Source organism: Periplaneta americana, chromosome 8 (genome assembly GCF_040183065.1).
Source record: "Periplaneta americana isolate PAMFEO1 chromosome 8, P.americana_PAMFEO1_priV1, whole genome shotgun sequence".
Lineage (NCBI taxonomy): Eukaryota > Metazoa > Arthropoda > Insecta > Blattodea > Blattidae > Periplaneta > Periplaneta americana.
Genome location: NC_091124.1, coordinates 49,941,990 through 49,965,895, shown reverse-complemented (window position 1 = coordinate 49,965,895; position 23,906 = coordinate 49,941,990). Strand labels below are relative to the sequence as shown.

The 23,906-nt window shown below is 37.0% G+C and overlaps 1 protein-coding gene and 1 long non-coding RNA gene across 4 annotated transcripts in view; one reads left to right on the top strand and one right to left on the bottom strand.

The window, feature by feature from the left end:
* Positions 1–23,906, top strand: part of jar (Myosin heavy chain 95F jaguar) — a 206,189-nt gene that overhangs the window by 86,667 nt on the left and 95,616 nt on the right. The gene's annotated exons all lie outside the window — the stretch shown is intronic.
* The window catches only part of LOC138704709 (uncharacterized), a 34,037-nt gene continuing 26,933 nt past the window's right edge, over positions 16,803–23,906 (bottom strand). The window contains exon 2 of the long non-coding RNA XR_011333409.1: positions 16,803–16,981. This is a non-coding gene — a long non-coding RNA (uncharacterized lncRNA). The remainder of the gene's footprint in view (positions 16,982–23,906) is intronic.

Sequence of the window (23,906 nt, the reverse complement as noted above, 5' to 3'; positions counted from 1 at the left end):
TAGATTTCAGTCGGTGCATTGTTCTCTAAATAATTCCATAAGAGTGCGATGCTTCATTAATTCCCAATTCCCCAAAACGTTACAGTAAGATTGAAGAAATCTCTGGGATTCCATTGACTAACGTTTGGTCGTGAAATGTGTCTTTCAAACACAACTTTGGACATCCCTTAAAATTTTGAAGGCCCTCAACTTTGGGCACTTATTGAAAATGTCGCTGCAACAAATTTAGAATACCGGTATTCCTTAAAATGTTCATGGATTTCAACTTTGGACACCTCTTGAAAATATGTGATCCTCTAGCAAGTTTTGGTCATCCTTTAAAAATTATTGGCCTCTAATATATAATAATTCTATTCTAATATAATAATTCAATTAAAATTCCAATAAATTCTGCAAGGACACTAATAATAATTAGTTATGTAGAGTAATATCACTCTTAAGTACATGGGGCGTCTGTCCCTCAAACAGGTGGGGCATCTCTCCCTTTAGCATGGCCATTACGTCTTGTGTATTTAAGGGCAACCGTAATGACAATTACTTAATTTTTTTTAGAATGGAGTACAATGCATGTACTTGTCAAATATATTGGATTAAGCAACATACACATAGCCATTTTCCCAATTACGAATTTTGAAAAATTATAAATATTATAACAAAGCCTACGAAAAACAGCATTTCCTTTTTCTATTCACTTTTCACACACACAAAAACCGTCACAAAAATAGCACTGCTTGCCTTCGAGGTTCGTATACGAATTAAACAAATGGTCCCAAGGTCGATTCCTTAGAGGTTTTGAGATAAGGAGAAAAGGAGGGTGGGGCGACTCTCCCCGTGGGGCATCTCTCCCGGAATTACCTTATGGGTCGGATGTCTCCTACGTGGGTACTTAGCCCGATACGATCTGTGAGCTTGTCTACGGTTCCCACTGGCTCATCCGTATTTGAAAATCATGTCTGCATATTCCGCTCTCGTGTACTCCTCCATTTCACTAGGACTGATCGGCTGGACACTGCAACTTGTATACATACACTGCTGTCTACAGACGTGCATATCAGGACCGACCATGTCCGTTACACATTACGCCATCTGCTTTAGTGTAGTTTCCTGTCCCCACCCCTCAGACAGCGCACTGAATGGAATACTGTAAGTAGACAACGTAAACAACGTCAGATGAATACAGTATGTGTAAGATTTACAGATAAATACACATAAATAAGGTGTAAATAAAATTATTTCATTTCCACACAACTATTTTTGCTTGTAATTTTCGACTCGATCATTTCCGGACCAGGGTTCCTTATCTCAAATTGATACATGTGCCCTTCCCCATCATCCCTGAAAGTGTGTAACACTAGCCCGGAAACACCCTGTATATTTGAATACAGCAGGCAAATAATGAGTCTAACTTGGACATCCCCGATCCATATGGCGCGGGATGTACCTGTAGTTGGCCTCTTCGACATACTTCTACGACGTCGCCAAAATTAGAACCTCAACAAATACAGGTTGTTCTTAGACTAAAAACCCATTGTTATTATATTTGTAGCAAGTCTGTCTTTCTCCCAAAAAGGCTTATTTTGATGGCGTACTTTCCTTTGGATTTGTAGGCATAATAACTTCAGTATTGCCATATGAACCTTATTGAAACGACCCCGAAATAAATACTACCGGTAGGTGTAACATCTAAACTAAAAAGTGTGTGTATCTAATGCCTACCCACTTCACTTGCGTGATTCGGGTTCCACATATTGCGGATAGATGGCAGGACTGTCACCCATTTTCAAGTTGCACACCACTTCGGCGGGCCACGCATATGCATGATGTGTATCTGTGGAGAGTTATGTCATGTACTAGGGTGAGTGTATGTGTAAGTGTTCTTGTAAGTGTAGTGTAGGAAATGGGTGGTGATGATGAAGATAAGGAAGTGATAAAAGCCTCGGCCTCTTTCAGTTTGAATCTTGACAACGCAATCATTGAATTAGAGCGTTGTTGTCTTGCTGGTAAAGCTATCACTTTCGATTGACTAAAAACTGTGATTACGCTAAACGTCTTAAATACACAATCCGTTTATTGAGAATGATAATAATGATAATGATAATAATAATAATGATAATGATAATAATGATAATAATAATAATAATAATAATAATAATAATAATAATAAAAGCACTACAGAACTATTCTATTGTGTACTAAGAAGTCTTCGTGAAATATGACAGGTGTCGAGAATGACGGATTGCCGGATTATTGATACTATTGTTCATGTTCAAACAGTTCAGTTGATGAGGCTGTCTGTAATGATTAATGTTGACAAGTGGCTTGATTGTGACAGCATTCCGAATTTGTTTGTACTTCTCTGTTTGTTTAATATATAGCCTATTAATTTATTTGTGTTGCACCTGTGAGTTTTAATTACCCCTTACTAGCACTGCCACATTAAGCATACAAATCTCTTTCATTTATTTTCATGCTGTAGTATTTGCCTGAATTTTTTTATCAGTTTCTGTCTCTCTATTCCATAACTTAATAGTTTTCAGGAGTCTTTATTTAGGACATACAATACGTTCTGTCATCATATAGTTGGGCATAATTTTTAAGCCCGTAACACACTACACCTTGAACTATGAACTCTGTAATATGTGTGGAGACAGCTAGCAATGCTTTGGTTTTTACGCTACAACGAGAAATATGTTGCTATACAGAGAAACCTCTCTGTATAGACAAAATAAAATATGAATTTTATTATGCCATACAGAAGGCAGTTTGATATGAGCAGGTGGAAATAAAGTTACATAAATTGTAACATCTGACTTTCTATTAATTATTCAATATTCACGGAATATAATTTTTATAGGCTGCAATTCGGATAGATTACCTGTAGGAACGGGAAATACAGATGGTGGGGGTAGCAATGTTTTCGAAAAATCGCTAGTCAACCGATGTTAGCTACGCCTTATTTCGAGCTTTACATCGTGCTAAAGGAAAGTATTTTCCATATCTCGACAAACGCATTAGCCTACATATTCCACGCTGTAGTGTGTTACGGGCCTAAGTGTATCATTTTGAAACTCGTATGTATAAGAAAAATGCTTCAATTAATAGTTGTGTTAGGTCCTTTGTTACTCATATTTTTAACTGACTACGTCGCCCAAAAGTGGGAAAGAAGTCTTCATTATTGGAAGACAACAGTTTAAAGTAGTCGCACTGACCTGCTCTTATTTTCCTACCGCAATATCCTCTTTCGATTTAGTTTCCGAGCATCTTAAAAGAATATATTTTACAGATTATCACAAGTGGTGTTGTTCCTGCATTGCTCTGTGTTGTAACATGACAACTTTTACTATTTATTTACAAGTAATCTGTAAATACTTTCCAGAAGGAAGGGCGTTCTGACGCATATTAAACCTCAACGTGCCACAATTGCGTATACAACACAATTCACATCGTGAGGCGAATCCCTCCCATGTGTGATCTTACGTCTTACTTCCTTAACAAAAACCTCAAGCAAAGAAATCTGGTAGTGTCAGATCTGGAGAATCTGGAGGCCACGTAATTGGCCCACCACAAAGTTCCAGTTGATGCCAAATGTTGTTGAGAAAATCACGAACTTCTTTTCCTCAATGAAGTGTGCCATCCTGCTTGAATACCGTGGTTATGTGGTTTTCTTGTTGCAGCTGTGGTATGAAGAGCAAAGTGATCATTTCTGCAGACCGCGTAATGTCTAAACATGCAGGATTAGAGTTTTAGATAATGTTGACAAGTTGGGTATGGCATAGCTATTTCTGAGGACAGTCTTCTTCAGGATCTTGCTGTCTTAGCGGCGTTAACATCTTCAGTTTCGAGAACACGCCTATGTCCACCAATGCGTGTCATGTTCAGCGATGTATGCAATGGAGGGGGGAAGGAACTGACCAACCTCCTCATTATCTCTCGGCTTAATTGTGTCATGAATGATGGCTTATTGGTGTCACTAATGAAGTTCAAATCTGTCTTCGTGCAGTTGACTAAAAATATCATAACATTCATTCATTCGTAGATGGTTTTTTGCTCAAAGGCAGATTCTTCACTGCAATCATCATTCTCCAGTCTTCCATCTTTTCCGCTTTCCTCTTAGTGTCCGCATACGGTCAATTTCTCTTAACCATAACATTATCAGCTTGTAATTCGGAGCTCTCCTGACAATATACTCATGGTGAAAACGACAACGTTGAACTGATGTTACACTTTCAAATTCTGTAAAACACAACACGCATTTAGCTAGTTGTCTTGCAGAAAACGACATTTTGTTATTTAGTCGTTGATAAGAGATAATATGAGTTCTTTTGTTCGTAAGAAGAATGATACGAAATTCCTGTGATGTGTAACGTATTGAAAGTGAAATAGCAGTTTTGTCACTCCTGACATAATTTTTATAGAGTTTTTATTTTATGTCTTCCCAAACTATCAGACTGTACATCTATTTATTGATGAACAAAGTGTATAATTAGACCTATTAATATTTTCTTTAACATAAATTAAGAAAGTTAAGACTTCACACTTGACTGTAAAATTTAAATGCCTAATTTAATAGCTAAAGAGAGGTCGATCTTGGGATCTAGGTGATGCACCACAGATTATTCTAATGGTCTTCTTTCGCAAAATAAAAAGCCAATTATGATAGAATATTACGATACAAGGTTGGGAAATGCTTTTTACAAAATCGAGGAAAAGTTTGAAAAACAAGCACAGCGAGTTTCAATTTGTAATGCACTTCACAATGTGTATTGTACGGCATTTTTTGCACGATAGTAGGCCTATATTATGAAAATATTTTAAAAAATCTTAATATACAGTACGTACGTTACACTATGAACAGCTGACTGATGTTAGCAGTCTGGCCAACGTACAAACTTCACCATCAACTTCAATGTGAAGGAGTAAAAATGATTCGGGTATTTGTAATATGGAATAATTTTATTTCTTTTTGTTAAGTGAAGTTTGAATTGTTTAAAGCTATAAAGGTAAATTGTATATTTCAAATGCAGTGACTGGTTTCGTATATATTAATTAACACTGCCTTTTGCGTATGGATTTTATATGCATTGTAGGATTGTAGTTTCATAGAAGGCAGTGATTTTCATTACAACCCTATACTTGTTTTTTTGAAAGATGGGACATGACAGTTAAGCGGCCGAGCTTGAAATTACAGTGCTATGTTGTCAATATGGACTACCATGCTGCCAGCTGATTGACGTTAAGATTGCTGACGTTAAAACATTGACAGTATTGACGCGAAGATAAGAAAACAATATAAAAATCGACAGAGAATCAAACACGAAACGTATATATCAATGCTAACATTGTGTGCACAATAAAGGTCTCCAAAAGAGCTATTAAGCACTCGCCACGTGAGAACGGTAAGTTTGGCAACTCAACCGTTGTTACCATAGCAACAGGCCTACCACGCTATGTGACATTCAGTTGTTTTTCCGATCACAACGCTCCTGTAATGTCCCATCTTAAAAAAAAAAAAAACAAGTGTAGAGCAGTTATTTGTAATATTTCAACATATCTCGGTTGGCAACTCTAAATTCAGTCAAATCAACTTTCAATCGTGGCGGCCGTTTGCTGTAAAAACGAGAAAACACACTATCGTGCAAAAAAGTAATTTGTCTTGAAGTATTGGAATGGAAACTGAACAATTTATACTTCTAGCAGAAAATATAAAAACTCTTTCTTTACGGTTATCAAATGCAATGAGAATGGTGTAATGATTTTTGTTTATCTCCTGTACCAATTCGCGGCTGGTGGGTTAGTAGGAGAAATGAAACACAAGCACGTCATAAACGCGATAAGCTAAAACAATAGCAAAACATTGAAACATCATGGGAGTTCTGTATGACCTGCTTCAGGAGGCACGGTTGCGGAAAGTGAGAGCTATGGCGTTCCTTACTCAAGGAATTCAGCAGATTAAAGAATTTTCGAACGGTGATCGATCGCTGTTAGAGACTGGAATAATCTCTGTAAAAACATCCAACCACTTATCTTACTTTCATTGCACTGTTAATTCGTTTTGTTTAGTTAACAACGCTTTCACTTGATGATGTGAAACGATATGACTTGCGAACAGGAAGAAGCTGTGGCTTGTAGAAAAGATGCATCTCCGAATTTTTTTACGCTTAGATACAGTAGTATTTTTTGTAATGTTCGGCATGATAACTGCTAACTTTACAGATAGGACGAATCGTAGTTCAATTAAATAGTGACTTTGCAGAAGATGCTCGTATTTCATATTTTATGTTGTGCGACTTGAGAATCTTTATGACTATGTGACGCAGTTTCACTCCCATTACTTCATTAGCATCAACGTGACATCTACCTACTTTCTCATTATACCGTTTGTACATTCCGAACCAATTTCAACTGATCAGGTTATAAATAATGTTAATCATACCTACGTTATGTAACTACTTTTAACGTGGAACATTTGTAACAAAGGGTATGCATGCTGGTCTCTTACGCAGAGGGCCCGGGTTCGATTCCCGGTCGGGTTGAATTTCCTGGTTGAGGTTTTTCAGGGTTTTTCCTCAACCGTAAGGCAAATGCCAGAAAATTCGGACCACAACATCCCTGAAAATCACCAGCCTCATTCATCACCGAAATCATATTCATAACAAATCAGTAACATATATACAGTCGCCATCTAGTTCACAACAGTGGAACCAGTCTCAACAATAGTACACAGGCCTTTGGATTTCAACCAGAGATTAATTCGCGATATGACCAAAGATGTTAAAGCGAGTATAAATAACAGCGAGGAAAAAAAGTTATGATATTGCATCGATGCCACCTGCAATGCATTTGTTAGTTACCTTCCGCCATTAAGAATTGTTGTTTTATAAATTTCATTCCTTCATACCCTGCTTAATATCTGAAAATTGCTCTTCAACCTAAAATAAAAATAAAAAAATGTTTGCCTACGTGAAAAGATTTTGAAATTGTGAATTTTCAAAAACTTAAAATTTGATTTGTACGAAACGCTCTTTAAAAATTACTGCAAAGATTTTAAATGTTTTTTTCAGGAATTCTTTTATTGTCTTAAAAGTAACATTCATATTAACGAGCCTTAGATCAATGGTCCCTCCGTGGCGTCGTGGTCTAAGGCAGTGATATTCAATCTGTGGTAAGTGTACCCCTAAGGATAGGTGGGGTTGTCTCAAGGGATAAGCATATCACTGACCAGGTATCTAAAAACGCTGACGTTTATTGTATTTTACTTGTTGTTAATTATTGCAGTTTACACATTTTCTTTTATAATATTAACTCTTGTTTTTCATTGCTTCAATAACATTTTACATAATTCATTACTATTAATATTATTGCATCAGTAACTACCGTATTTATGATGATGATTACTATTTATTTTGTATACATCAGTAACAGTCCTTTGTTATTTCTTACATACAGTAATTGCAATGCAATTTATGAGTACTTAGGTAAAGAAAAAGTATTTTGGCTGTACGCAAAAAAAAAAAAAAAAAAAAAATTGAATACCACTGATCTAAACCATTCTCCCTAAGACTTGCGTTACGGAATGTGCGCTGATTCGAATCCTCGTGGGGAAGAAATTTTTTCATGAAATTTCTACCAATGTATGAGATCGGTATCCACCCAACATCGTGATGCACTTGGGGGAGCTACGATAGACAGCGAAATCTGGTTATGAAAGCCATCTATAACGGCTGGAGGTATCATCGTATGTATGTATGTATGTATGTATGTGTGTGTGTGTGTATGTATGTATGTATGTTAGGTTATTTTACGACGCTTGATCAACATCTTAGGTTATTTAGCGTCTGAATGAGATGAAGGTGATAATGCCGGTGAAGAGAGTCCGGGGTCCAGCACAGAAAATTACACAGCATTTACTCATATTAGGTTGAGGGAAAACCCCGAGGAAAACATCAACCAGGTAACTTACCCCGACCAGGAATCGAACCCGGGCCACCCGTTACTTCACAGGTGTGGACGGTATCATCGTGCTAACCACACGATACCTCCATTTTGGTTGGATGATCGTTCACATCTGGTTCGGCATTTGGACGCGAGTCCAGCAGCATTATTACAGCAGAATTACATTATCGTTAAACATGCCGGATTATCTGTGAAAAAGCTTTTACGATTCTCTTGTTACTTGTCCTTTGCAAGTCTTTAATTTTAGCTGGTAAATTAAATTACTCGCTCATTATGTGTTTGGTAACAATGTAAAGCCACAACCAGATCCCATGGATTCGTTGCATGAGACTTTCACTTTCTTACTGTTTCAGCAATAAAATCTTTGATGACGAGAGTGTAATATGTTGACATATTTCTCGTCTAAGTAATGAAGATTAGGTTTTGACGATATAAACATGAGGAGAATGTGATGCTATCAGCAACGAAAACCACACTGTTATACCCACTAACCTGTTCAACCTCGCCAAGTCTGTGTTAGTTTGAAACTGCTCTGAGTATAGAGTTGCCAACTCTGGTAGGCCTAAATACAATTGCTGGCCATTTTACACATGCCAGTTTGGATGAATCTACAGTATATAATGATATCGTCGTTGTTCTGCAATAACTCCTATGTGCAAAATATAAAATTTTTCAGTATGTGTATGTATGTATTTATTTACACTGCAAGTGGGCAAGCACCCGGTGGCAGTGGTATATACAATATTAACAATACACAATAAAATGATAACCAATACACAATAAAATTTACAATACACAATACAATTTTACAACACATATACAATTTTATACACAATACAATTTAACACAATAATAATAAAACATAAAATAAAATACCTAATTTTACAATACAACCTACATAATTATGTATAGGTCCTACATAAGTTTCAATAGTCTTTCACTTTACTCTCATCTCATTCCCTGTAGTGGCACTATGACGCATTTCACTGACACTTTAGCACACATTTCACTGACACTCTGCAACACATTTCACTGACACTATAGAACACATTTCATTGACGCTATAAATTATCACTGATCGGAACTGTTCACTGCACTGTAAAACCATAACTTCACTGACTCACCTCGCTTCACTGATAACAACAGTTCAAATAAGTAAAATAATTACATCCTTATGCATACTTATAAACAGAACTACATTTAAACTAAACATTTCTAGTCTAAGGCCCTCTTACACGCTATTTTTAAATAATTTACAATTCAAACCAAGGAAGTAAACTCCTCAGGCTAATAAATACATGTCACCTTAAAAAATTAAATGTTGAGTGTCACCTTAATTTTAATTTTCACTTTATATACAACTTTTTAAATTATTCTTGAATCTCCTTAAGGAAGGACAGCCCTCAAAGACCGCTGCAGGTAGGTCATTCCAATCATTTATAGTTCTATTTAAAAATGAGAATTTAACTACATCCGTTTTCTGTTTCCTACATTTGATTTTAAAATCATGATCCTTCCTACCATAGTACGTTGGCTTTTCTAACCGAGCCGTTATGTCTACCCATGCTTTCTGACCTAGATGTGCTCTATACAATGATGTTATTCTAGTTTTCCTATGTCTGTTTTCCAAAGTTTCCCATTTAAGTTCTTTTATCGTATCGTTTCCATCTTCACTTTTACCTTTAACAAATTTAGCTGCCCTATACTGGATTCTTTCTAAGGAATTTATCTGACATATTCTATAGGGATCCCAACACGTAGTTCCGTATTCCATTAACGGTCGCACTAACGTTAGATATGCTATTTCCCTCGATTTGGGGCTAGCCTTTCTCAAGATTTTCATAATAAAGTGAAGTGCCCTCCATGCTTTACCCGTAACATTATCAACATGCTCTCCCCAAGAAAGTTTGGAGTTCAAATACACTCCTAGGTATTTACAACATTGTTCTTGCGGAATTACAACACCACTGAATTCGTAATTAAGACTAGTTTCCTCTCGGGTTTTAGAAAATGTTATAGATTTACTTTTAGAACCATTTATTTTCATCCTATGCTTTAACGCCCAGTTATACATTTTATTCAAGTCTGTTTGAATAGCATCTACATCTGAATTATAGCAAGAAAAAACACATCTGTTCATCCTATGACAGCCGTACATAGGAGACTGTAAATTCTTACATTTTTGAAACGAAATATAATTACATACAGGAGATTTTTATTATTTGCTGTATCACTATTTAAGTTATTTAATAGAGCAAAAATCTGAAAATCGATAAATTTGTCACATAGGAGTTATTGCAGGAACAACGACGATACATTAAATACAAGATCTGCTAAGGAAACTGTTTCTCTTTATTGAACTGTATACATGCTCGTGATATGATACGAGCAGCAAAAAAGTTGATAAACAATCTTGCTTTGGTATTCCAAATTTACTTTTTAAATTTGTATTTGGAGCCTGATAATACAGTTCTAAGTACATATTTTTCTTCTACTATAAAGCGATAAAATTTTGCACGACTAAATTTAAGGTTTTCCTGATACAAGTTCAGTTTTTACTGTTTCCACACTTAAAACGATTTCTCTCATTCCATAGGTTATTCATGATAATTAGGAATGAAATTTTGAACACCGAACCTATGAAGTTAACTACATCGCGTACTCATTATAAAAGTAGTGTTGTTTACGTCAACTCAGGGTAGTACAGGGATTTGAATCGTTCGGCAAGCGAGAAAACTGTACTATTAATATTTTTGTTCGTTTGCATCGAACTATGGAACTTTTGATAGAGAACTGTGTAGATATATGAATTTAACACTTTCTGAAATAACTGAAGCGTCGGCTGGAACAACGTTGTAAGTTACAAAATTTTCATTCGGCGTGTTTCCGTGCAATAATGTTGTATGTCATGTTACCTTGCTATACTGTGTGGCTTGCAACTGTCCATCAATGCAGTACGCAAAATTTGTCCACTCAAAAGTTTGCTACCCTATAAGAACAACGTTGTACGTGTACACATTTTTGCAGCTCCTGTAAATTTTACTAAATGTAACTTATAACGTTGTTCCAGCCGACGCTTCAATTAGTGAAATCGGACGTGTACAGAGCATTGCTGTGCTAGAATCAAAACATTGCTTGGTATAATCGGGTGATTAAAACTTATAGCATATAACACACACTTACGAAAGCGACACCTCTTTCCCTTCTTTATAGAAAATGATGATAGGCTACTCTTTAAGTAAAAGTGGTGTACTTTAAGTGTCACTAACTTTGTCATTTACAATCCGCACGTTTACCTTTTTTATTTTTCATCCGACAACCATGGTCTTCGCCTTGTTTGCATTTATCTTCAGCCCATACTTCTCACAGCTTTCTCACTAGACTCTTCGCAATACGATTTTATTAATGTTACGGTATCTTTTATGTCCGTACTGTTTCCGTTAAATTCAATTTAATTAAGAGTGGTGCATGTTTTAGTAGCTTTGTGTTTATCTTAATGTTATAAATATTGTAGCACATATTGTTCCTTGTCTTCATTGCTGGAACATATATAGTCCGGATCAACTTACTTCATACCCTAAGGGTGAAACCTAACCATTTTTCCCCCATTACTATATATGCTAGTGGATTGTGATGATTTTCTAGTTTGCAGGTTGAATTTTCTTTTGCCAACTTCGTTTCGAATTTCGATACTGAAAAATGCTACAAATGGAAGTGATTTTGTAACTGGTATGTTGGCAGCTGAGACAAGTATCGACAATATTTGTCGGTACTGGAGTTCCAGGAAATTAAAATTGTACTAGATTTCTGAGCCGGTCACTGGAAGCTATACTTGTTTTTTTGAAAGATGGGACATGACAGGAGCGTTGCGGTCAGAAAAACAACTGAATGTCCCATAGCGTGGTAGGCCTGTTGCTATGGTAACAACGGTTGAGTTGCCAAACTTAATGTACAGTTCGCACATGGCGAGTGCTTAATAGCTCTCTTGGCGACATTTATTGTGCACACAGTGTTAGCATTGGTACGTTTCATCTTTGATTCTCTGTCGATTTTTGTATTGTTTTCTTACTTTCACGTCAATTGTCAATGAATGTTTTAACGTCAGCCATCTTAACGACAGTTGCTACCTTCCATCAGCTGGCAGCGTGATAGTCCATATTGGTAACATGGCACTGTAGTTCCAAGCTCGGCCGCTTAACTGTCATGTCCCATCTTTAAAAAAAAAACAAGTATAGTGAAATTTGAACATACTAATAATTAATTAATATCAGTATTAATATTAATACGTAATAGTTATTTTGGGCGGCCGGGTAGCTCAGTTGGTAGAGCAGCTGGCTACGGACTGGAAGGTCCGGGGTTCGATCCCAAGTGGTGACGGGATTTTTCTCGTTGCCAAACTTCCAGAACGGCCCCGAGGTTCACTCAGTCTCCTATAAAATTGAGTACCGAGTCTTTCCCGGGGGTAAATGGCGGTCAGAGCGTGGTGCCGACCACACCACCTCATTCTAGTGCCGAGGTCATGGAAAGCTCTATCTCCATGCCCCCCCAAGTGCCTTCATGGCGTGTGGCGGGGATACCTTTACCTTTTTACCTTTACGTAATAGTTATCTTATGTGTTGCGTTGTGGTTATAATTCAAAAAAATTAAATTAAATAATTCAGGTAAATTTTCCGAGTTAGTACTAATAATTTTATGTGATCAAACAAAATACATTTTTAGGTTAGGTCTCATGAGTCAATTGTTTAGTCAAACAAATGAATTTCGTATTGCCAGACAAAATACTTGACATGTTGATCCCTTTCCCGTATAGTTTGCCTACTAAAACATGTTACAAATTATGGTATTGAATTATTTATAATAAATAACCTTCCAACATAAAGTACGCTGAGTAAATAAGTCATTTAGTACGTAGGATTGTGTGACATCTGGTAACAGTTGGCAACACTATCAAGACGGCAAAATTTGCTGTTTAGGAAGTGTTCTTATGTGACCCTCAGAGATCTTGTAAATGATTACTCTGACCCTTCCTGTCCCAGGGAATTGTTGCTTATCGTTCTGAACCTCATGGTCCGGTACTCTCACCAGATTCACTGATTTGTGTTCAGCTATCTTCATAAATGACTCTGGTCATTCCATGACTACTGTTAATAGTAGTATAGGAGATTCAAAACCTCGAAATCTGTTTAAATATGAGCGTCTTGTGATGCTATCTTGTTGCTGTGTCGTGTCAGCGAGGCCTCACTGAGTCTTAACATCTGGAGGGCGTTGATTGCCAGACCGAGACGCTTGGTTTAGTTTGTTCTCCCCTGACCTAGTTAAATTCGTTGTTTTCATCTTAAGAAAGCAAAATTGCGTGTTATCGATCCGTATCGTAGATGTGAGACAAATCTGAAGCCCTTATGAAGTAGCAGAGTTCATTCTTCCCTGGATGGACAGCGTGACGTGACAGAGAGCTCTCGGTCACGCTTGGCTGCAGATTCTCACAGCTGCGACGGCTCCCGAATATCCACCGCTTTCACTATCCTTTACTGCAGTCCACTCTCACCCACGCCAGTGAAGACTCTTCCTTCAGTGAAATGAGAATTATGGTTATAATGAAACGTACGTATTAAATATTTTTGACGAAGATGTAGCTGTAGTACAGTTTAAGAAACTGAGAGAGTGACTGTGGCACTGCTTGAAACGAATGTGTGACTGGCGACTGCTCTTGAGAAGACGAGGGTTGTGGCCGTGGCGACTGCATGAGGAAACGAGAGTAATGGCCGTGGAGACTGTTTGAGAGACGATGCTAATGGTCGTGGCGACTGTTTGAGAAGACGAGGGTTGTGGCCGTGGCGACTGCATGAGGAAACGAGAGTAATGGCCTTGGAGACTGTTTGAGAGACGATGCTAATGGTCGTGGCGACTGCTTGAGAATACGAGGGTTGTGGCCGTGGCGACTGCATGAGGAAACGAGAGTAATGGTCGTGGAGACTGTTTGAGAGACGATGCTAATGGTCGTGGCGACTGCTTGAGAAGACGAGGGTTGTGGCCGTGGTAACTGCATGAGGAAACTAGAGTAATGGCCGTGGAGACTGTTTGAGAGACGATGCTAATGGTCGTGGCGACTGCTTGAGAAGACGAGGGTTGTGGCCGTGGCGACTGCATGAGGAAACGAGAGTAATGGTCGTGGAGACTGTTTGAGAGACGATGCTAATGGTCGTGGCGACTGCTTGAGAAGACGAGGGTTGTGGCCGTGGCAACTGCATGAGGAAACGAGAGTAATGGCCGTGGAGACTGTTTGAGAGACGATGCTAATGGTCGTGGCGACTGCTTGAGAAGACGAGGGTTGTGGCCGTGGCAACTGCATGAGGAAACGAGAGTAATGGCCGTGGAGACTGTTTGAGAGACGATGCTAATGGTCGTGGCGACTGCTTGAGAAGACGAGGGTTGTGGCCGTGGCGACTGCTTGACAGGGCGAGGGTTAATGGTTGTGGCGAGTATTTGAGGGGACGAGGGTTGTGGCCGTGACGATTGCTTGAATGAACAAGGGTTGTTGTCGTGGCGACTGTTTGAGGGAACGAGTGTTGTAACCGTGCCGATTGCTTGAATGAACAAGGGTTATCGTCGTGGCGACTGCTTAAGGGGACGAGGGTTGTGGCCGTGACGATTGCTTGATGGAACGAGGGTTGTAACTGTGGCTACTACTTGAGGGGATGAGGGTTGTAGCCGTGGCGACTGCTTGAATGGACAAGGATTGTCGTCGTGGCGACTGCTTAAGGGAACGGGGGCTGTAGCCCTGTCGATTGCTTGAGGGAACGAGGGTTGTGACCGTGGGTACTACTCGAGGAGACGAGGGTTGTAGCAGTGACGATTGCTTGAATGGACAAGGGTTGTTGTCGTCGTGGCAACTGCTTAAGGGGACGAGGTTTGTAGCCGTGACAACTGCTTGAGGCAACGAGGGTTGTAGCCTTGGCGATTGCTTGAATGAACAAGGGTTGTCGTGGCGACTACTTAGGGGACGATGGTTGTAGCCGTGACGACTGCCTGAAAGAACGAGGGTGCGCTACGACGACGATATGTTGATCTATGAATGGGATGAGACGCCAGTATTCCTTTTTTCCTTCATTTTAAGATTTTTTCGGGCATTTTCCTACCTCACGTAGCATACAGTTGGACTCTTTTGTCGAAAGGTCAGTACGACTTTGAATCTATACCTAAATGAGGAATTAGAAGTGATGCAAATGACTTATTTACAACACAATGTTCTGACTAATTAATTAATTCATATGTACCACATACATTAAAAGTATCCTTATGTTGTACTTGTGTCCCGCGCCGTTGCGTCGCGTTCGAAGGCATCCCGCCTAGGACTCGCGTTACGGAATGCGCGCTGGTTCGAGTCCTCATGGAGGAAGAAATTTTCTCATGAAATTTCGGCCAGTGTATGGGACCGGTGCCCACACAGCATCGTGATTCACTTGGGGAGCTACGATAGGTAGCGAAATCCGGTTGCGAATACCAGCTATAACCACACGATCTTGCTAACCACACGATACCTCCATTCTGGTTGGATGATCGTCCACCTCTGCTTTGGCATGTGGGCGTGAGGCCAGCAGCCGGCTGGTCGGTCTAGGTCCTTCACGGGCTGTAGCGCCATGTATTATTATGTTGTACTTGTTTTAATGCCAATCTGAGCATGGAGATAAGCTCAGGCAAAATCGCGTTTGTCTGCTGATCGAAGCTGTGATCGGGCGTTGCTCAGATTTCCGGTAGGCTAATAATCTGGTTGGGTTTTCAAGATTTTTTCCAACTGTAAGGTGAATGTCAAGTAATCCCATAGCAAATCCTTGGCATCATTTCGCCAAATACCACCCCGTTACTACCAATCCCATAGACGCTAAAATATAACCTAGTGATGCAGCTATGTTAAATAACAAACTAAAAAAATAAATTACAATCTGATATGAAAGAAACATAAAATAAAAGCTTCGTAAATGATTTGTAAAGGAAATTTCGATGACCTGGATAAATTCCGTAATACTGCTCTGAATAATATTAATGTCGTATTTCTACCTATCAAACAACATATCGGTATCCGCGTCTGCTGTTCATAGGAAGCCTCAGGAAAGTAGTATGATAATTGGATTGTCTTCCTACGTCAGGATACGCTCAAGGGTGCCGCCGATAAGGAGTGCATGAGTATTCAGTTTCAGGTTACCCTCTAAATAAGCCGTGTTCTGATGAAACTTGTAGAGAGGGTTAGTCCGAATCTGCCTTCATGTGTAGATTCAGAATTTACCAATCCGTCTTTATTCTAAGAGCCAGGATTTACTATTTTTGCCTACTGCTAATTTAATTTTAATATTTTCTCGGCACATTCTATGTAATGACTAATGGGACGGATATTGACCTAAAAATAACAGAAAATGACCAATAAAATGCACTTTTATTTACATAAAAATTCCCTGAAAATTAAAAGAAAACGACCTTAAAAGCTAATAAACCAAAAGCAGGGAACTGTACATGGGTAGGCACGATAATAAATACAATATGGCGAATGGTTTATAAAAGAAATCAGAATTACTTCCTTGTTTATATTTTTATTGTATTACAGAATATTCTCAATTGATGCAAATTCACGAATGGCCATGGCTATACTGCAACATAGAATAATGGATTACTTTTAAACTGAAGTAGAATTGACATTTATTCTTAGCAACGAAAATAACAAGCTATAACAGTTTTATTCTCTCTTTTAGATTGTGTCGGTCACATCATGTCTAAAGATTAATTCATGAAAAAAAAAAATCTTGCTTAAGAACATTCGAAACATTTCCACCCATTGCACAATTGTTTTTTTAGATGGTGGTGGTGGTGGTGGTTTATGACCCACACTTTCAAAACGCTGCAACACAGTTTTCAGTGATGGCCCATTATTCCTTCCAGTACCATAGGAGCGAAAATAATGTCCAGAAGCGCTCTTGTGTGATGTACTGAGGCGTTGTTAACTATGTTGCTTCTTGTCCACTATATTGATTGAAATAATCTGTAACAGAAACAATAAAAAGGTATGTTACAAATTACATATCATTATACGCTATTATATCATTTCGGTTACCTTTTTTTGGGCCACTCTGTAGTTCAACCAACAACGTTGGCATTCTGATGTTCTGCATCAATTGTGTTTCATCACTATATTCTGTTCCACTCTGCATCTAAGTTGAAAAGATCAGGTGGAGTGTGTACAGTTTTGAGATTAATTTCTTATCGCATTTGGAGTTTCAAGAGCTGGTAAATTGCAGAATAAATTATACAAGAACTGCAGATCTTTTCAGTACTTTCAGGGTGGTGGGTAGAGAGTTCAGGAGAGAGAGGTGGACAGATCTTATAGTTCGTCTTTCTTTCAACTTATTCAAATTACAAACCTCCCAAAAAAGGAATGTTAGCAGACCGAAGAATAGATGGAATTGCTGAGGCTGAACAGGCCTTGCAAACGGTAATGGAGGTGACGATTTATCCGAGTTACATAACATAATTGTTGGTTAAATTAAAATCCTTTGATCTGTGTATGACTTAATAACATACTTAGGGTATTAACTATCTTGGGCGTTATAAAATTTCACATTTGATTATCTATTTCCTTATCAAATAAGTTCGTTCTAATAAAAGAAAACGTGAGAGAGATATCTTCAATTTATCAGTGAAGATATACAATTTAATTGACAGAGTACTTTTCTGTGTAAATCATGCAGATAATACATGGACAGAGATTGACAGTATCTTTATTTGAACAAATTACTAAAAACCTTTTAGTGTATTTGGTGAACGCCTCGTTTCACAGGTGACAGGCAACACAGTTCTGTTGGTCTCCATGACAGTCAAAAAATACACAATCTAGGTTAACTTATTTATGTACGAAAAAAAACGTGCTTATACAAGAGTGCCTGGTGAATTATTAATTAATTAACATGTACTAGACTAGACGGCAGTTCGGAAGGCGGTCGGCTCTTATATGCGCCGTAGCAGTTCTGGTATGTGACGTCACAAACTTGTACAGTAGAACCAATCAGAATCAATCTATAACGAGTACTTCCAAGTTCGTTTGTTCACGTGTGAGTGTTTCAATACATTGAATAAGTAAAACTAATTTACTGTGTGTGTAAGATAAATAAATGGAAGAAGAGACTGTAAAATGACAAGTATTGCACAGGCAGGCGCGGAAAATAGAGTTTAAGGCGTATAATTATTTTAAAAACGTTGACGAGCAGAACGTTGCCGGCCATCATGATGCTGGCTGCAACGTTGCCAACGTGCAAGAAACGATTGCAGAAGCATGTGGTGTGGGATTGAGAACCGTGCAAAGAATATTGTTAGTTAAGGAAACAGGGTGTTCATGCTTACAGTAATCAACGGCTAAGGTCATTATTGTCTTTTGATAATTTAAAATTCTCTCCTGCGCTATTCGTATTACACGTGCTCGTGAAGTACGATGTGGCAATGTTGTACGCTGTCTCTCTCGACGCAAACGCTAGCAGACAACCGCCTTCCCAATTATTGCCGTCGACTCTAGTATGTATTCAATGTGTAGGTAACCGATTTTTAGCCTTTTTTAACAGTACAGTGAACAAGACCTTAAAATTGTCGAGGCACACCAGTTTTTAAAGAAAAATATTATGATTAAAAGCGAGTAGGCCTGTTAGGCTTGTGTGTTCAAAATTCTTTTCTTAAAATTCCATTCATTTTGTTTGTTTAATATTACGGAAAAAAATACACGAATTGTACATCAACGTTCGCGGAGTACCGTATCCAGGTTTCGAGCAGACAACGCCACCTGTTTCTAAAGCCTTGGTTTTTCTGAACCGACGCATGCGACGTGCGAGGCCCGCCTCGCACCTCGCACGTCGCATGTGTCGGTTCTGAAAAACCAAGGCTTAAAGCAGCTCTTTTCGTGCGTCGCCATCCGGCAATCGGGAAATGTTATGGAATGATAATGGATTTCGGATGAAATGATGTCCATGCCTCTTGTGAGGAAACGGGAGAACACCAAGAAAAACCCAAAGCGGGACCTTGTTAGCTGCAAGTGTCATTCAGGATTTTTCCTGACCAGGACTCGAACTCAACAGTCTTCATGGCAGTACGAACCATACTTAGTAATTGGTCGCAGTTGAAATGGTGCATTGAACTTCATAAAAATGTTAGGGGGATTTTCAGGGGAAAGATAAATGTTAGACAAAATATGCAACAAATTAATTATCCTGATTTGATTACAGATTTTCTAAAAGAAACCTGGGAATCTGTCTATAATTGTAATGATGCCAATGCCTGTTTTCAAATTTTCTACAATTTAATCATAAAGTATATAGATAAACATACTATTATAAACAGTAATCAGAAAATTTCTAATAAATCCAAGACAATAAAACCCTGGATCACGGCCGGCATTATTAATTCTATTCGTACAAGAGACAAACTTGCTTTAAAAGTTAAAAAGAATCCAAGTAACGTGCAACTAAAAAATTACTACAGAGCATATAGAAATATGTTAACTCTTATCATTCGAAAAACGAAAATTAAATATTATGAATCCAAATTTGATAGATACAAAAATGAACCTAAAAAATTCTGGCAAGTTATAAATGAAGCTACAGATGTAAATGTACAAAAAAAAAACAGCCAATCAAGGAGTTAAAAAATGATAAGGGTGAAATATTAAATTGCAGAAAAGAGATTGCAAACGAATTTAATAATTATTTTTCAGAGATAGGACACAAAGTTACTTCTAACATTAATAAGTCAAATTTTAACTCTTCTCTACAAAATGAGACACAAGATGAACATTTAGCTTCCTCCATGTTTCTTTTCCCTGTAACTGAAGATGAAATTATTATTTTGGTTAAGAAGTTAAAAAAATAATGTTGCTCCTGGTATAGATGGAATTAAGAATAATACTTTAAAAATTATTATCAAATATATATTAAAACCCATGGTTCATACTTTTAACTTATGTTTTGTGCAAGGTATATTCCCAGATGTTTTGAAATGTGCCATAGTAATTCCAATATACAAATCTGGAGATAAAAATAATTTAAACAACTATAGACCTATATCTTTACTTCCAACATTTTCCAAATTGCTTGAAAAATATTTAAAGAATAGACTAATAAATTATTTAGAAAAACATAAAATCCTCTCTAAAAATCAGTTTGGTTTCCGCAATAATATTTCTACTGATGATGCTCTTATTAATGTTACTGGAAAAATTATCAATGAACTAGATATCGGAAACAAATGTTTGGGTATTTTCTTGGATCTAAGGAAAGCTTTTGACACTATCAATCATAATTTACTTTTGGACAAACTACATACTATTGGAGTTAGAGGTATAGTTTTAAAATTATTCCAATCATATTTTAGTAACAGAAGGCAAATGACCAAAATTGAAGATCAATTTAGTGAATACAAATATATTGATATAGGGGTACCGCAAGGAACAATTTTGGGACCTATTTTATTTCTAATATATGTTAATGATCTGCTAAATATAAATTTAGAAAAATTTAATGGATCTATATATTCATATGCGGATGATACAGTAGTTATTTTCAGTGGTTTTTCTTGGCAGGAAGCATATAGAAATGCTAATATAGGTGCTAACATTGTTAAAAAATGGCTTAATTCCAACTTCGTTTCTTTAAATATATCTAAATCAACTTTAGTTCCTTTTTCGTTAACAGCTGCCAGTGTTCAAAATTTAAAATTTAGCGATAAATATAGACTAATAATACACAGTGAAAATTGTTTAGATCCCAAAAGTTGTAAATGTCCACCTTTGAAAGAAGCCACGTATGTCAAATATCTGGGTATCATTATTGATCAGAATTTAAAATGGGCTCATCACATTACTTATCTTTGTAAGAGGCTTCATAAAACAATTTATAAATTCGTTAATCTTCGATGCTACTTACCTATTAGAGTTCTACGAAATGTTTATTTGGCCATTATTCAGTCTATCATTCAATATGGTATATAATTGTTTGGGGTGGAAGTACAAAAATTAATCTTAGTCCGTTAAATTTACTACAAAAACGAATAATTAAAATTTGTTTGAAGAAACGTTTCGATTATCCAACTAAATTAATTTATTCTGAATTTAATGTATTTAATATTGAACAAATTTATAAGTATACGCTGTTAAAATTTTATCATAAAAATCGTAATAAGTTTGTATTACAGACACACAATTGTGACACAAGACAAAATATTAATTCAACATTAGTAGAACCTAAATGTCTCACATCTGCTGGTCTAAAGCATAGCATAAATTTTGGCCCTCGGTTGTACAATGCTTTAACTAAATTACACCCAGAACTTCTAACATGTAACCCATTAACATATAACAAGAAAATTAGAAACGTGTTAATATCTTCAATTTGATTAAATAAATTTATAGTCTATGTGTATGAATTAATCAACCTATATTATATTTGTATTCTATAATTTTGACATATATTAGTCCTACTTTTCACGTGCGATATTATTCTTCTCTAGTGTTAATATTATATTATATAATTCCATTGCCGCTGTAATTATATTTTAGTTCCTATTTTATTTTACTTATTTATTTATATTATTATTATTGTTATTTTTTATTTTAATATTATATCTGAACTGCGACCGAGCACGAGCGCTGCTCATTCGGTCTCAAATTTTGCTAATACTACTGTATCTTCCTTTTATATTGCTTGTATTATTTTATTTGTATTTCTCTTTGTTTGTTTTGTAATTATATTTCTTTATTCTGTATATTTGAAATTAAATAAATAAATAAATAAATAAATAAATAAATAGATAGTTTTTTGGGTGTTTTTCTAAACTACGTCATTAGGATTTATTTTTAAAATTAATTACAGTGAAACTACTGTGTTGTGTAATTGAACAATGAATATCATGATCGTGAATCCTTCCTTCGGCCGGTATCACATCTTGCAAGCATCTTGCTCTCTTTATTACTCCTATTATATTATCACAGTCTAGTATATACAGTTACGAAGCTCAATGCATAGTAAATATGCATCCATAGATAGTTGCTCACCACTAGGATCGCTAATATCGCCTCATTACAGACAATGCGAAATAGTACCAGCACAGTCTATTGTTCCTAGCACCCTCACAACTTAAGCTTCGTGACTGTATATACTATACTGTGATGATATGACGAGCGCTCTCTCCCGCCCGTCTCGTCGTCGCACACGTGTTCCCCTTGTCGTGCTTAAGCACCGCCATCTTAAATTTGCTCAAGTAATCGCGTACACAACAATCGTGTCTGCAGTAAAATGCAGTTAAACAATTTCCCTAATCTTAATTTATGCTTGTGATGCAACTGATTTTCATTTCTTTTATATTCTACATATATGTTTTCTTAATCAGATTTGATTTTACTGAATATTATACGCAACAAATGCCAGTCACGTGAGTTATGAATAACATTTTAAGTTTGAAACTAATTGTCTGCTAGCCCCAGTAAAAGTCGATACCCAGCAAGATGCAAGTATTGGACTTCAGTGTACTATGGCAATACTTGCAAAATGCAACACAAAGTTGTCCCGATGCATCAGGAGCCAACCAGTTCGTACTGCGAGGATGAATTATGAGAAAGCCAAAGATTATTCTATTCTATTGCATGTCAGTGTGCATGGTGTATGAATATTTTTTATGCTCGACCATGCCGAAATGTAGTAATTATACACCTGGTAGCAGCCCTTTAATGGACCTCATTAAAGTACACCTATTCATTAAAGTTCAGGTGTTCCACCAATCACCATTGTAGCAATATGAAAGCGCAAGTATCGATTATTCTCTGATATATAATCGAAAGACAACTAGCGAAACGTCACGGAGGCTGGAAATCCAATACTGTCGCAGAAGGTTATGTTCTGTTACTATAATAATTAGCGTTAATTGCAAATAATATTCAAATAAACTCAATTTGTCATCTCGTTTTCCAATGTCTAAATCAATTTCAAGATTATATCAAGGTTAATGCTTATTTTACTCTCTAGATTATATCAAGGTCAATGACATTTCTTTCTCGGAAAAAATCAATACTTTCGCGTCTGCGCACTTCTCACAATTTACGAGATATTGCACAAGGTCAGTTCCCCTCCCCAGTCAGATAAGAATAACATGACTACTTATGAATAATTTCAAGTTAGAAATATGGTCGAGCATAAAAAGTAGTATGAAACTTGCCTATAATGGTAATTAAGATGCTCGTATGAAAAATAAACATACTCGCGTCTTAATTACTACCATTGTAGACTCGTTGCATAATGTACTATTTCACTTTTGTGTTAAGTACAACACTAGCATTTTGTTTAAAACTTTAAAGTTCTTTAAAATATGACGATCGAGTTATTGAATAGTGTAATCTAGTAAATAAATGGGTCTAGTGACTCTAATGCAAGGTTTTTGTAATTGCCTTTTATTGCGTATTTTGGCTATTTATAATGCCTTTTTGCCTGTCTATTTTAGCTATTTATGATGCCTTTTTGCCTGCCTATTTTAATGATTCGTAATGCCAAAACTTGCGGTCTCTGGTGATAAGTGAAGCCTGAATTTCTCACATCTTTTGAAGAGATACATATGTAATGCATTATGCACTTTGGCACGTATTTTTTAGCTGATTATTGTATTTCTCTTATTGCAGAGCAGTGCTGTGTACTGACAGGACTGTATCGTCACGATTTCATGTATTTAGGGAAACTATTTGTAAGCAGATTTTAACTTTTTTGTAGTTGATTTATGTCCTTGTGACAGCAGGAAGGCAATCATAGTAGACGTTCAAAGTGACGGCTCGCTACGGTGTTGCAAACATTACAGCGGTACACCGTGGAATCCTGATTCTTATGAAGATGCATAACAGCAGGAAGGCGATCAGCTGACAAATGAAGGTCAAAGCACAAGCGGTGTTG